Genomic DNA, 14934 nt, shown 5'->3' on the forward strand with positions numbered 1-14934 from the left:
GTTGTAGGGTAACCAGTCCAGGCCTCCAGATCAGAAAGGCTGGCAGCCCCACTCACTCCTGCTCCTTCCCAGCTGCTAAAAATTCTGACTGCAGACAGAATGTTTTGCATCCATATAGTTTTGCAAAACGAAAATTATTTTCTAAACCTGTGTTTCCCGTCACAGTTGCCCTTAATTTTCAGGTTCATAATTCTGTGGAGATGACAGAGAAATCCATTCAGCAACCAAACGCAGACTGTCCTCACTTAAAGTGACTCAACTTGACCATTTTTACAGCCTTCTGAAGGCAGGAAAGCGATATGCATTCAGTCGAAACTATACTTTGAATTTTGATCTTTTCTCAGGCTCGCAAGAGTTAGTACAATGGGCTCTTGTGAAGCTGGGCAGTGAGCCGTGGCCCACAGTTTTCTATGTGATCAAGAGAAAAAAAACAACAACCAGTGTATAGGCTTGCTAGGCAACAATGTCAGGTATGGGCTTTAAAGGTATTTTCTGCTTACAATATTTTCAATTTACTGGGGGGCTCATGAAATAATTTACTGGATGCCCCCCCAATTTAAGACAAGGAACACCTGTGTTTTGTTGCCCTGCTTTTCACATACAAAGAAATGGTCCTTCTAGCTTCCTCAAATGCCAGTGAATTCTCTGCCAAGCTGCCATGGGAGTCCAGCCTTTCCATTGGACACACCCATAGAAGAGTTTTAACTATAATCAGTTGTTAGAAATATAGAAAATGGGAAACCATCAATGGTTTCTTATAGAACCGGGAGCCATGGTGAATAATTTCATATATATGCTGAATTCTCCCCCCCCTTATTCTGAATCCCCTTTATTTTTTATTTAGAGCAGAGACGGGGAGAAAATGCTTGAGGTCTTATAACAAGTAGAAAATGACCGTCAAGAGCACGGAAGGGTAAAGCGTCTTGGAAAAAATAGTCAAAAGCGTAAGAGTCCACTGGGTATGTGGACTGTAGGAGCCCACAAAATGAAGCCAAGGTCTTGACACAACATAAATTTAAAGTGAGTCACTCCACTGCTTAATAACCCTGTCCTTGAACAATCCCCATTAACATGTATTCCCAACAGAAATAACCAATGAATCCACATCACCGCCTTCCTGCATCTCCCATAGCCAACCTGTCAGTTCGGCCTTGAGAGCATCTCCTCACCCTGCTTGTTTCTCTTCACGCCCTCCATCATGTACTAATCCCGCCTGGACCACAACTGGCCCCTGGACCCTTTGCTCCTAGTGTCCTTTCTTGAGCGCCCTCTCCAGGATCTGCTTCTATGAAGTAGATTAGAGACTGGCGTTCTCCTTGCTACTACCCTTCAAGAGGTCTCTCGACCATCAAAACAAAAGTCAGAGCTGCAACCACAGTTCAAGGACCCTGTATGGTCTTATTCCTACCTGAATCTTCCGTCTGCACACAGACCACTGGTCTCCCCCCCACACCCCCGTTTTGCCATTCTGGCCATACCATTCAAGCCCAACTGAAGCCTCAACTCCCAGGGTGGGCTGTGTTCTGGTGGCCCCTCTCCACTGAGCTACTTACCGTCCGTTATGCCATGCTGTTGACTGTCTTTAAGAAAGACCAAGTCTCTATGATCTTGCTGTTTCCAGAACTGTTTTCCTGGGTCTCTTTGAGCATGGACGGTCTCATTCTCTGTGTAATTCCTAAAGTGTCTGCTTCACAGATTCTCTATAGATGCCAAACAGATTAACCTACGGATTATTACTAACCAGATGATTACAATTAAACTCTACAACAGACACTGAAGAATTTCTATCTACATTTGTTCACTGATACATCCTGAAGTTCAGTATTTTATGAGATACAAGCACCATCCTAGGGCCTAAGATTCAATGGTCTAAGAATTTAAAAAAAAAAAAAGTCATGGTTTGTGTTTAATATAGGTGCTTAAGAAAGAAGAAGTTTCACTTCTATTTAGTATATCATAGATAAAATTGGCGGAAGACTGGAAATTCGGGCAAATATGAAGTTATCTGGCATGAATCTTCTCTCTACCTTGGTGCATCCAGAGGGGAGGCTTCCCAAGTACGCTTGAGGTTCCCCACCCCAGAACCCATCTCAGCACGCTGCAGACTGTGAGAGACATAAGGTTTGCTTAGTCAGTAGCGCAGGATGGAATTTATGTTTCCGAGGGTTTGCTCCAGACAGAAGCTGCTCAGGTGACAGTAAGAGATGGCATGACTGATGGTTTTTGTAACAGAGAATTACCGCAGCTGAGAGAACAATGCCACTGCTCAAACCCTTAGAGCTCGGCTCTGGTTCTGCTCACAGCCCAGGCTACTCTGAGAGGAACCTATGATCGGTAAAGGAAGTTCAAGCCTGGGAGACCCATGGATCCAACTGGCTTCTTTCCACACCCCTTCTTTGGGTGGAGATGTCCTGGGCTCCATCTGCTTATACCCACAGCTCAGGGCTCAGCTGACCTCGTGGTGCAGTGGTCACGGCTTTGGGCCATCCACTCTGCTCTCTAGGTATGTTCCAGTTCAGAAGACCTAACGTTGGCTCCACGTCAGCACAGTGGGAGTCCCAAGAATGCAAGAAAGTAACCACCATGCTCACCTTCCCAGCCCTTCACCCCCAGACTAAGGCTCAGCATGCTGATGTTCAATAAATGCTTGTTAAATAAATAGATGACTCCCCACTGTTCAAAAGCTATGGGAACTAAAAATACTGTGCCCATTATTTTAAAAAGCGGGATTTCCATCGCTGAGCCAAGAACCATGGCACATTTTCCCCTAGACAGTGGTTGATGATTGATGGAAAGTCTTTAATTTCCATCTCATCTTTGAGGACACAGTCATGGGCAATTTTACAAAGTTATAGGTAAAAATGCACAAATCCAAACTTAGGGCTGGTTTTCTTGACACCATTTTCTACCTCTAACTTCTTGTGAAAAATCTGTAGACATTTACCCCTTTCCAAAAGCAAATGACTAAGACAGAAGTAGCAAAGATCTGTGTGTTAGGTAGGAAACTCAGAAAATGCCCTTGTGTCAGAGCAAGGTTTGAGGAAAGAAAGAGAGGAGAGAGAGAGAGAGAGAGAGAGAGAGAGAGAGAGAGAGAGAAGACTTACTGGTCTGGGGAAAACTAGAAGAAAACAGGCAGAATCCCCACTAACCCTCAGGCGCCAACTGAAAGGCAGGCTGCAGCTGCGGAGTTATCAAAAGAAGGAAAAAGACTAATGGGTTGCCCCCCTCCCCCTCCTCCCACCCAAAGCAGTAATGAAGATTCACAGCTACACATTCATTAGGGGATCGATGGACGTGCCTGGTTACAATATTGGGACAGGGAAATGGATAATTGCTAGAAAAGGCGAAGATTCCTCAAGAATTTAATCAAGTCTTGTAAGCAATATTTAAACCGTTGCGTCTTTCTACTTTGTCAATGCCAAGAACATGCATGCAATAAGTTGGCCGTGATTCTACATTTTGGGAATTTGAGGCATTTTCTACCCATGGAAATCATACCGATATTCTGCCACATAAATAAAATTACTTGGAAATGAGCTCTTTCTACACAAAGGATATCGCCTTTAATTCAAACACTGCATTTTAAAAACCTGTAATATTTTTTCACTTCTGATTCAGAAGAGATTTCCATGGACATTTCTGGGGGGGGGAGGAGGCACATGTGAGATGAATACACTCAGCCACAAGACACTGGCCATCACAGGAATGCCCAGGGCAGACCATCGGTTGTCCAGCACTTCCTGCTGAGATGGTAAACTGAGATCAAAGGGATGCCTCCCACTCATTTCATACAACCCCGAGTCTTCCCGACTCAGCCCAGCTGGCTGCCCACCTCCAGGCATCACGCTGAGCGCGCCAAGGCTGCGGCCTTTGTCCCGCGTGTCTCCAGGACCCACCTCGCTGCCGCCAAGCCTGGTACCCCATGCACCTGCAGACAAAGGCCTGCCACCCCTCTCCAACTTCCTCACCTTGGGTTCTCGGTCTACCAGGTACCGGGGCAGGGTAGAGACGCTGTCCGTGGCTCTGGGACCAGGACCTGGTGTCCTAGCTAAGCCGGCTGGATGTACTTGCTTAAGCCAGCGGCGGCAGCAGCAAGCAGCGGCTGCTGCGGCGCGCGGTCCTCGCATCTCAAGTTCAAGCTAGCTGCTTCCGCGCCGCCCCGCCCCGCCCGCGAGGCCCCCGCCTCCCATTGGCTGCTGAGCCAGGGCCCTCCCGCGGCGCTCCCGCCAGGTGCTCCAGCCAGATGCTTAAGCAGGTACTCCAGCTGCAAGGTCTTTCATGCAAAGGGGTGATGCAAACCCGCCACCCTGTGACTAACATTCCTCTTGTGCCGTCTCAGGACTGGTAAAGAAAGTTAATTCTGACCTCGTTGTGTATGCGTGCTACTACCCACAGCCGGAGAATCTCCGCCACAGACTGTGGGACAAAGCAGAAAGTGAACGGAATGAACAGATTTTAGAAGGGAGCCCAAGGAGAACTGAGTTGGACGGTTACAGACCACCTGCTGGTGTAATCTGCACCAAGACCTTACTTGTAGCGACTCATCTCTCCATCCCTGCTTAAGACACCTCTTCCGAAGGGCTGACTGAAAAGCCAAGCTCACTCGGGCACTCTTAACACTGTCCTTTCTAGCTGTCAGCCCTTCTCCCCCTCCTCCCCCCACCTACGTGGAAGCAGAAACGTGTCCAGCTGGCCAACTGACAGCATTTTCAATGGAACCGGCGGTCAAAATAGAAGTCTGAAAGGAAAAGGCAAGCTCATTTGCTGATTACATTGTGTGCATGGAATACTTCCTTTGTCTCATTGTGCTGGGCAAGAATAAGTTATTTGATTAATTAGCAAAATGAAGATGGTATTGGCTGTGTTTCATTCAAACTCCCACACACTCCTTGTGCAGAGGGAGGAACAGAAAATAGGAAGCAGAGGCGGAGAATGAAGGAGTGTGTTAAATGAGGAAGTTTGTCTGATTTGGAGGAGCACAACAGGTGTACTGGAATCTCTTCTTGATGTTCATGTTTTAAAACATTTACTTATCTGTTCAGTGTTGATGATGCGCATTTGCTAAGCTCCGTCGTCTGTGCTGATAGCTCCCCTTCCTGCTTAGCAGGTGTCTTTCCAGGGAGAGCACTGTTTGGCTCACAGTGATCTGAGTCTAAGACCTGTGTGGTGCCTCTGTTATTTAAAAGACTTAACTCAGAATCGGCTACTTACAGCAACTGCAAGGTTTGGATGCAACACAGCCCAAAAGAGGCGCTGAGGGTAGGTTTGAGGTTCAGCAGGCAGGGCAGCCATTGCTAAGGCTGGGGATGAACTGATTTCACCCATTAGCAATTCCAAGGTGGCTCTCCTCCCTCTCACACAATTCTAGAGTGGGTCCCTGTCTCTCTGCCTGTGGCGGGATTGAAGTAACAAATCAGTCCCATGTGAGAGTGAGGGGTCTCCCAGTAGGAAAGTCCTACTTGACAAAAGTCAAGGCTCTCTCAAATGTGCTTCCCCAACTGTGCTACCACCCTGGTCCCCGAGACCATCTTCACTCACTGGGATGGCTGCAGTGGTGTTTCGAGTCTCCGTGCCTTCCTTGTCCCTAACAGACTGTGTTCATACAATCATACATAGGTCCCTTTCAAACTTTCTTGTGGTGACACATGCTTGAAATCCCTGCACTAGGAAGATGGAGGCAGGGGGATCAGGATTTCAAGGTCAGGCTCTGCTACACAGTGAGTTCAAGGGCAGCCTGGGCTACATGAGGCCCTCTCTTAAACACACACACACACACACACACACACACACACACACACACACACACTAATTTCGAGCATCCATGCCCCTTGCTTAAAACCCTCCAATAGCCTTCCCTTGCAATGAAGGTCCACGAATACTTCCGGGGACCCTGCGGTTGAATGGGATCTGATGCTTGCTCCTCTTTCCTTCCAGCCATTGCTGCTAACAGTCCTTGCTCTTTCTTCTGCCTCTAGCCTTCTTCCAGTTCCTGGAATGTGTCTAGTTATTCCCAGTGCAGGGGCCTTTGCCCTACCTGTTCCCTCCTCCTGAAATGCCTTGACCTATACCCCTTGCCTGGCCAGTCTTTTCTCCATTCTTCAGATCTCAGCCTATACACTGACTGCTTCATAAAGAGTCCCTGACTGGCAGCACCTTCATTGCTTACTACTGGCTTCACCCCCCCGCCCCCGCCTCAAACCTGCTGTGGTTTGGCAATACACATTTGGATCATCACCACTTATTACTTACTCACCCAGGTGTCAGAGACCCAAGGTCAGCCTCTGACCAGTCAACATTCACAATGGAGCCCACATCAAAATTCTGGCCGCCAAGATACAGCTTTCACGGTTGACAATATTCTGTGCTACTGTAACACAGTAACGCTGGCTACAACCTGCCAGGGTCAGAGTTAGTGCATGGCTCACGCTGGGACCTGGCCCCAGGCGCTTCTTCCCATGGGTGACCACAATAAACACCTCTATAATAAAGCAAGCATATGCTGAGAGTCCTGGCAGGCAAAGGCGGAGGTGGGCGGAGTCAGGGCCTCGGGGGCTGTTCCAACTATGAGCACATTTCCTGACATAGGATAATGCATCAACGTTAATGGTTATGTTCCGTGACTTTAGTCCTTTTCTCAGTTTTTCAGTGACCACGAAAAATCAGACTCCTGTTTCCAAACACCTACTGTGAGTCAGTGTCCAGATCCAGGAGTCATCTCTCTCAGGAGCCTCTTCCCTCTTTGGCCAGGGCTTGGCATCCTTGCCTATGGCCCTGCTTTTGGCAGTGGTCAGCAGTACTGGAACATCTGCTTTGTGGGGGATATATGTTAGGTCAACTCCAAGTCCCTAGCAAGTCCCTAGCCTCAGACAGAGTACCCAGCCTATACAGCCCCCCAAAACATTCTTCTTGGGGTAAAAAAATTTTTTTACCCCAACTACCATAGCAGAACAAAAAATAAATAAATAAAATTTATTTCTTTCAGACCTGCATTTAAACTGGATAAACCTTTGTAACGTGCAACAGACATAATCCAAGTTCACAGAAATGGGCTTAGTCACACGTAAAATTTTGGTACTTATCCCACTATGTTCCCTGACAGATAAGGAAGCTGTTCCTGCACTTACCGAGCGTTAAGGGTGTACGCTATTATTCTGTGTTTTTTTCTTCTTTCTAAAAATAAAAATGTTGCTAAAAATTATTATCCTCTTTAAAAACCTGACATGAGGAGAAACCTGGCATGATGTATAAAAACAGGGAAGCAGATCACCAAACTCTCAAGTCACCATACTTCCTAATTAGGATGAAATATTGCAGCTTATTTGCATAATATATTAAGAGTAAAAAAAAAAAAAAAAAAAAAAAAAAAAAAAAACAACCCACGGCTACTTCTCTTCCCCTCCCCTGTACAAAGCTGACTGAAAATACAGCAGGCATACCAATAACCCAGAATGCATCCCTAAGAAACATAGCAGGGAAAAAAAATCAATTTTATTTCTTTCAGACCTGCATTTAAACTGGATAATAACTGCTATAATGTGCAACAGACATAATCCAATTTCAATTTGTTTGATTAGATGAGTATAAACATTAAACAAGAAAGCCAAGGGAATGTCATAACAACGTTTATGCTCTTAGCTCATTATAGAACAAAGCGTTCTCATCTGCTCCTGGAAAGAAAGCTACTAGGAAAAATATAACATGAATCTGAACCATCCTTAAGTACCATCCACAAAGATGCTTATACTGCCCCAGCCGGAGATCAAAGCAGCTTTGAACCAGCAGCCACTTCAACTTCCTACCCAAATTAGGAGATAAGCCCTGACCGGGGGGCCCCTTGAACATATGAGACTGTGTTCAATTCCATCACACTGCACTATCAAAGCCCCACCCAGGCCAGTTGGTTCTCACAGCATAATGTGAATAATACCTGATACGATGAAGGTGCAGGGTGTGGGAGCACGGGGGTGTGGGGTGAGCAGGCTTGGGGTAGAGGTCCTGCAGTGTTATACAAGCAGCCCCCTTCTGGATCCCACAAAAAAAGCTTTGCGGGCAGGTGTCTCGTGGACTGTGCATGGAGAAGGCAGTTCTAGAGCTGGCGCCTAGGATGGCTGACAGGAGTCAAACGACAATGCCACACAGCAGGCTTCCCGAGGCCCCCTCTCCAGAGCTCAGAAGACGGTAACTATGCTTCCCTTGGTTTGGGATCTTTGGGTCTGGGCAGCATTGCTGTAGGTCAACACCTTTCAGACTTCCCTGTGGGAGGGCATCCATCATCTGGGATCGGCTAAAAGGCAGAGGTGCGGGGTGGAGAGCCTGGTGAAAAGGCCTGGTGACGGTATGTCCTTACTCAGCTGGTTAAACTACCAAGAGTTGCAAGAATCCTAGTGCAAAATACGCCAACAGTGATCACAATTCAAGCAAAGGGCAGCAAAGAATTCAGGTCAGATCTGCAAAGAACCCCGGGCAATGAATGGCAAGGACTCAGTCAGGACCAGGATCTTAATTTACAGGATCCTGTTCCCCCAACATGGTCATTCTTGGAGTCTGTGCTGTGTATCTGCAGAAGGAACCACACTCTGCCACACCAAACCCATGAGACAGAAGCATGGCTTGCATTCGGATTAAGGCCATGACCTTTATAGAAAGACCTCCAGGTTTTAGCATATGCTCTCTAACTCCGCCCTCTCACAGAAAGTTTGCCCCCCTCCCCAAGACAGTCTCCGGCCTGGTGGTCTAGGCATTGCCTGTCCTGACCTACAAAACTCAGAGGCTCTTTATAATAAATGTATGTTTACAACAGAAGTCGATGTATGTGGAAGAGTTCCAAGCCCCAGGCAGGCAGCACAGCTCATTTTCTTTATGCAATATTCAGCGCACAAAACCTCCTACTAGACCAAAGACCACGGGCAATTCCCTGGCATCCACCAGACTTTCATAAAGAGACTGACTAGCCCCCTCCTCCCTACAGTTTCCATGTTCCAAAAAGCCAGGGCAGTGAAAGAAGGGGCATCTGGAGAATCATCAACCCCCATGATTCAGAATCCTCAACACTACAAGCAATCAGTTTCCAAGGTGCTCACCCCTGCCCTACCCCTCCCCTCCCTGCTCTGCCCCTCCCCTCCCCCCCTCCCCTCCCTGCTCTGCTCCTCCCTTCCTCCCTCCCTCCCCCCAAGCAGCACTACATTGAAAGGCAAGGGGACAAAGCCAGCCAGGTGCCTCCAAGCTCACTCACAACCCACTCAGTTCAGGGGAGGGAAGCAGCTGTCCGATATCATCCACCATCACTAGAGAAAAGCCACGCTTGTGTCTCTACATCAGAAGTTCAAGCCTCACTCGATGAAGATGGAGTATGTGAATGGGAAGATGTGGGACAGGAGGACAAGAGTGGAGCACTGGAGTGAGGCCAGGAGGAATTCTCTCTCTGCTCTAATATTTTATTAGCATAACTTTTATGGCTCCAGGTGCTTTCCCTGTATATATCGTATGCATACGTAGCACCCTAGGGGGTCAGAAGAAGTTCCCTGGGATTGGAGTTAGAGACGGTTGTGAGCCACAGTGTGGGTGCTGGGAACTGAACCCAGGTCCTCTGAAAGAGCAGCCACTGCTCTTAACAGCTGAGCCATCTCTCCAGCCCCAAGATAAATGCTTGCGTGAAAGGGAGCTGTATTTTTCCCACCTTACTTACCACGATCTGATTTCTGTCTTAGTAATTTTACTTTTCCCAAAATGCGATATAAATGGAATTATAGAGCGTGTGGTTTTTAAAGTCTCATTTCTGTCACTTAGTGAACTGCTAAGTCTGTTTGGAGTTCCTTTATTTTCACTACTTGCAAAACATTCCATTCCATTTTCTACTGCTTGGCTGTACACCATAGTTTATCCATCCATCAGTGAGTGGATGTTTGTATTGCTTCCAGTTTGGGACAAGTTTAGGTCAAGCTAATAATAAGAAAACAAACAAACTCTGAGGAGGCTGAGGCAGGAGAATGAGTTCAAGGCCAGCCTAAGCTACATAGCGAGACCTTCTGAAAAAAGGTCTCGGGGCTAGACCTTCTGAAAAAAGGGTAGGGGCTAGAGGCAGGGTTTGTAGATCAGTGATAGAGTAGGTGCCTAGCATTTGTAAGGCCTTGGGTTCAATCTCTGGTACTGCAGGGAAATAAAATCCAATAAAAAAAAACTGAAATACAAACACTTTGCTTTTCATAAACACACACAAATTTGTAGCATCATGAGTTGTTGAGTCAATGCTGTTTAAACCACAAGGACGGGCAGGGGAGGCAGCGCAGTGGTGGCGTTTGCCCAGCATGTGGGAGGTCTCAGGTTCCATCGCCAACACTGCAACCAACCAACGAGCCACAGGAGTTCCCATGTCGTCACATTTCAGATGGCTAGAGACACAAACTAAACCCTTCCAGCAAACAAGCGCAGGGAATCCCAGGGCTGGTGGTGACTGAGCCACGCAACTCCGAGTTGGCTGGAGAGGACCCAACAGGGAACGCAACTCAGAGAGCAGAGTAGCAGCTGCTTCCCACGGAGCACACCGTCTCTGTACAGCCATCAACCCCACTGTTGTGCCTTTCCTTAAGAGCTGGAAAAACAGGGTCACACTCAAACAAAGAGAGAGAGAGAGAGAGAGAGAGAGAGAGAGAGAGAGAGAGAGAGCGCAAACCTGTCTATGAACGCTCACAGCAGCATCAGGTTTCAGGTGTTAAAGATGGCTGACTGTGAATGGGTTTCTGAAAACTTTAGGGCTGTTGCAGTTTTCCACTTTCCTAAACACGGCCACATTGGTAATCTTTAGAAAATAATTGTGGGATTGCAAAATACAACTACGCTAATTTCTCAGTGGTCACAAAACTGGTTTTTTGGAGCTTGCTGCATTGACTTAGTCTCTGAGGAAGGTTGGCACAGCCTGCTAGTGTCACTTCCCTTGCCAAGAAGCAGCCACATCCCCCCTCCCCCCAAGCTAAAGCTTCAGGCCAGAACCACACTTAACCTGTCTTCTCTCCACTTGGCTTCTCTCACCAACTCAGGGACCTGAATGTCTCAAAGAGAAATCAGCGACGTCACTCGCTACAGAAACCAGAGCAGTAGCAATTGGGCTCTTCAAAGTGTGCCGTTTCCTTTTCTTTTACAGATGTTCTGCCTGTGTCTACATCTGTGTACCATGTTTGCCTGGTGCCTGCAGGAGCCAGAAGAAGGCATCAGACCTCCTGGCACTGGAGTTACACATGGTTGTGAGCTGCCACGTGGGTGCTGGGAGTTGAACTCAGGTCATCTTCAGGAGCAGACAGAACTGGTGACTGCTGAGCCATCTCTCCACCCCCTTCGATGCTGTTTAAATGAGAAGACATTATTTGTAACCACTGGAGACATCTTACCTTCCTGCTCACTGCAACTGCCCAGCTGTGTGGGGTAGTGCCACTTGGGACTGATTTGACACTGCACCACTCTCCCTGCTTTGTAAATAAAGATTTATGACAGCACAGACATGTGCCTTTTTTTTTTTTTTAATGGTTGTCTTTACCTAACAGTAATGAAGAAGAATAACTGAGACACAGAATGTCCCACAAAGCTAAAATCCTACTGTTTGGTCATGGCTCCTGATCTGGCCATTTTCGTCATTCGGTTAACTGTGACTATTAGCACACTGCTCATTAACCTTGCGCGATCGTCAAATACCAACGTAACACGTCGTATCTTCACAGTGATTCCTACCATGCCATTACACAGAACATTCTATCAGCTACCTTAGTTATCCTATTTAAATTTTATTTCATCTTTAAAGTTTTATTTATATTTATGTATCTGTGCAAGTATACACCGCGTGCAAGCACAAGCATGTGTGCGTGGACACGCAGGAAAGAGTAGTATACACTCTTAATCCGTGAGCTGTGCCTTCTCCATTCCCAAAGTATTTCATCAACAACCCCTTTTTATGAACAGAGGTTCAGAGACAATGAACGATCTGAATTAATACAGGTTGAAGCAAACATCTAAACTTCATTCTCCAGAGGTTCTGTTCCTACTGTAGGTTAGTAATTCCTCCTTCATCCCTTTCCTCCCCACACAAAGAGCAATGTGATCACTGAGCAGGCCGGCTGACATCAACCCGAGTTTTCATTTGCCTCCTGCACAGGGCTCAATTAAAGGTCCCCACAAAGTTCAATGCCTGAGGCTCATGTCCTCAGAGTTGGTCTCCCCTTATTCCTGAACACTTAACCTATAAAAATGTAGTCTCCTTCTTAAAACCTGTGTTCCTTTCAAATGCATTCGCCAGTCTTCAGGAGGCTGGCTGGGTTGTGTGAGATGTAAAACGTGGGCAGTTTCTGGAGTTTATGCTAAGAGAAGAAGAATACAAGGATGGAGGGATGGCTCTGTGGTTAAGAGTGCATACTCTCCTTGCAGAGGTCCAGAACTCAGTTCCCAGCACCCACAGCAGCTGGCTCACAGCAAGCAGAAACTCCAGGCTCCATGGAGATTCAGGTGTCTGTGGCCTCTGGGGACACTGCACTCATGGACACACAAACACACACACAAGTAGATACATACACACCTACACATAACTAAAATATTAGAATAATAAAATCAATTTTTTTTTAAAAGGGTAAAGACGGTAGCATCTTTGGTCTGGCGAGTGTGGAACATACTACATGCTGAGCTGGGGTCTTGATGAAACACAGCTGGCTGTGTGCCATCCCCCAGGATTCTGACCCATCGGGGAATTGTGCTGCTTGGGTCCTCTGAAAGGGTAGCTAACAGCACAGCTGCCTCTCTAACCTGAAGTTTTGTTGTTGTTGTTTTGGTTTTTTTTTTGGAAGAGGAGGCCGACATTATTAAAGGACGCCTTACAATTTCCTCTTAGGCACCCAGGAACCCAATGACCAATTTTTACCAGCAGACAATTTTAACTTCAGAATTTTAGAAAAACCCAACGTGTCAAAATGAAGCCACAGGAGGGGAGGGAACACTCGCGGCTCCCCATCCACTGTGATGACTTCTGAGTGCAAGGATTGATGAATTAAATGGGCTCATGACTTATTAACTGGATGGGGAAATGTATATTTAAACACTCCTGATACAGTCAGAACACCGAAACCAGTAATCCGAAAATTTCAATCATCTCAGAAGCTGGAAGGATGTCACACGAGGGAGCTGCATTACTTACCCCAAGCGAAATTCTGTACTGGTCAGACCGAATTGGTCCTTTAACCGCCACAGAGCAGTTTTACTTTTTTGGTCAGCCATGACTGTTCATTTTCATAGCTGCTTTTTATACATGGTGGCTCTGAGTGCACCCACTCTACTTCTATGTTAGCCAAAAGGATGCTTGTGTAGCCACTAGCCAGTACTTATGGGCCAGAGCCTTAACCCTGAGTGGACTATATTTCTTACCAGAAGCAAAAATACTTAACATTTTGGTGGGCTTTTGCAGGCTTATGTTGCACAAATGTGTGATTCTGTTTTCCCTTTTGGTCTTTACTTGCAAAATGTAAATAATAAAATCTGTCTCCAAACATAGTAAGGACTAAAAACAAACAAACACACAAAAAAACCAATAAACAACCCAAACAGGAAACATCTCTTAACTAACACAGTACTTGGCAGGTGATGGACGGGTGTCCATCCAGCAACCCAAACCTACAGACTCTACTAGGCTGGCAGAAATCTTTTGCTGGCTTGTCTGGTCTGGCCCCCTTTTCTGGGAAACACCACACTACCCTAATCCACATGACCCTAGATGGCATTTTTTTTATGAGATGGACTCTCGGCTTACATTAGCCTCCAATCTCCTCTCAGCAACTAAGAACAGGCAAAGAGAAGCGGGGAAAAGGTAGAAGTTCATGTCAACATCACCTCAGGCCCCACCTGACTGCGCCTGAGCTTCAGAGTCCTGGAAGACACTCAAGATGTCTTTTAAGATCATTCAGATTGTTTTCTGCTGCTTATACTCAATGATCTTTGTGTTAGTCAGCTTTTGTTACTATAGCAAAATTACCAGAGCCAGTCAACTGATAAAGAGAAGAGGCTTACTGGGCTCACAGTTTTGGAAGTTCTAGCCCATGATTATTTGGGTCAGTGGGAGTGTATGACAGAGCAGAACTGCTCACCTCATGACCGGGAAGCAAAACAGAGGGAAGAGTCAGTAGGAGCCTATCAGTCCATCTCAAGGAGACAGCTCCAATGACCTAAACACCCCACACGATAAGCCCTACCACTTAGAGTCTCCACAACTTCTCCATAATACCACCACAGAGAGCAAATCTTGGCACACGGACCTTGCAGGGATATCATACAGGATCCAAACCTTACTCAGTCTCCAAGATTGTTTTTGCTGTCTTGGAGATTACTCTCACCTTGAATAGCAGATGACTCTAAAAGCATATAGCAAAACGAGTGGCTACATTCTCACCCACGTCCAGCTGAACCCCTGCTAAGTGGGGATCCAAAAATGAGGGAGCTGCTTGACGATCAGTTGTAAGTTTAGACCAATGAGACTCATAGATCCCAACCCACCCACAGGCTGGTAGGAGAGATTTGCTGAATAGGGCATAATGCTGGGAAACTAACTGTGGGATCCCACTGATTTCGTCCGTGAGCCTCAGTTTCCTCTGAAACAGCAGCAGCAACAATGATATGAGCCTGCACAGTGCCTAAGGCTCAACTGGGAACACGAAAAACTGCTCTAAGAATCTGAGACAGAAGGAGGTTTGCTGGACATGGTAACATGGGTGAGGGAAGAGCTTAAAGGGAGGCGGGGCCCATGCTACAGGGCAGGCCTGTAATCTCACTCCTCAGGCAGAAGGATTACAAGTTCAAGGCCCCTTGGGCTATAAAATGAGTTTAACGTCAATCCGGGCAACTCAGTGAGATCCTGTCTAAAAATAAAACATAAGAAAGACCTGGTTTGTTGCTTAGTGGCAAAGCATTTGT

At 46.7% G+C, this 14934-nt stretch overlaps 1 protein-coding gene across 14 annotated transcripts in view; it reads right to left on the reverse strand.

The window, feature by feature from the left end:
* The window catches only part of Apbb2 (amyloid beta precursor protein binding family B member 2), a 308714-nt gene that overhangs the window by 31075 nt on the left and 262705 nt on the right, over positions 1–14934 (reverse strand). The window contains exon 1 of one of the 14 annotated variants that reach the window (XM_060380678.1): positions 3969–4128. The exons of the other annotated variants lie outside the window; for them this stretch is intronic. The gene's annotated coding sequence lies outside the window, so the exon portion shown is untranslated. Of the gene's footprint in view, positions 1–3968; positions 4129–14934 lie in introns of those variants that run through there. 14 annotated transcript variants of the gene reach the window in all.

The sequence above is a fragment of the Meriones unguiculatus genome, chromosome 3 (assembly GCF_030254825.1).
Source record: "Meriones unguiculatus strain TT.TT164.6M chromosome 3, Bangor_MerUng_6.1, whole genome shotgun sequence".
Lineage (NCBI taxonomy): Eukaryota > Metazoa > Chordata > Mammalia > Rodentia > Muridae > Meriones > Meriones unguiculatus.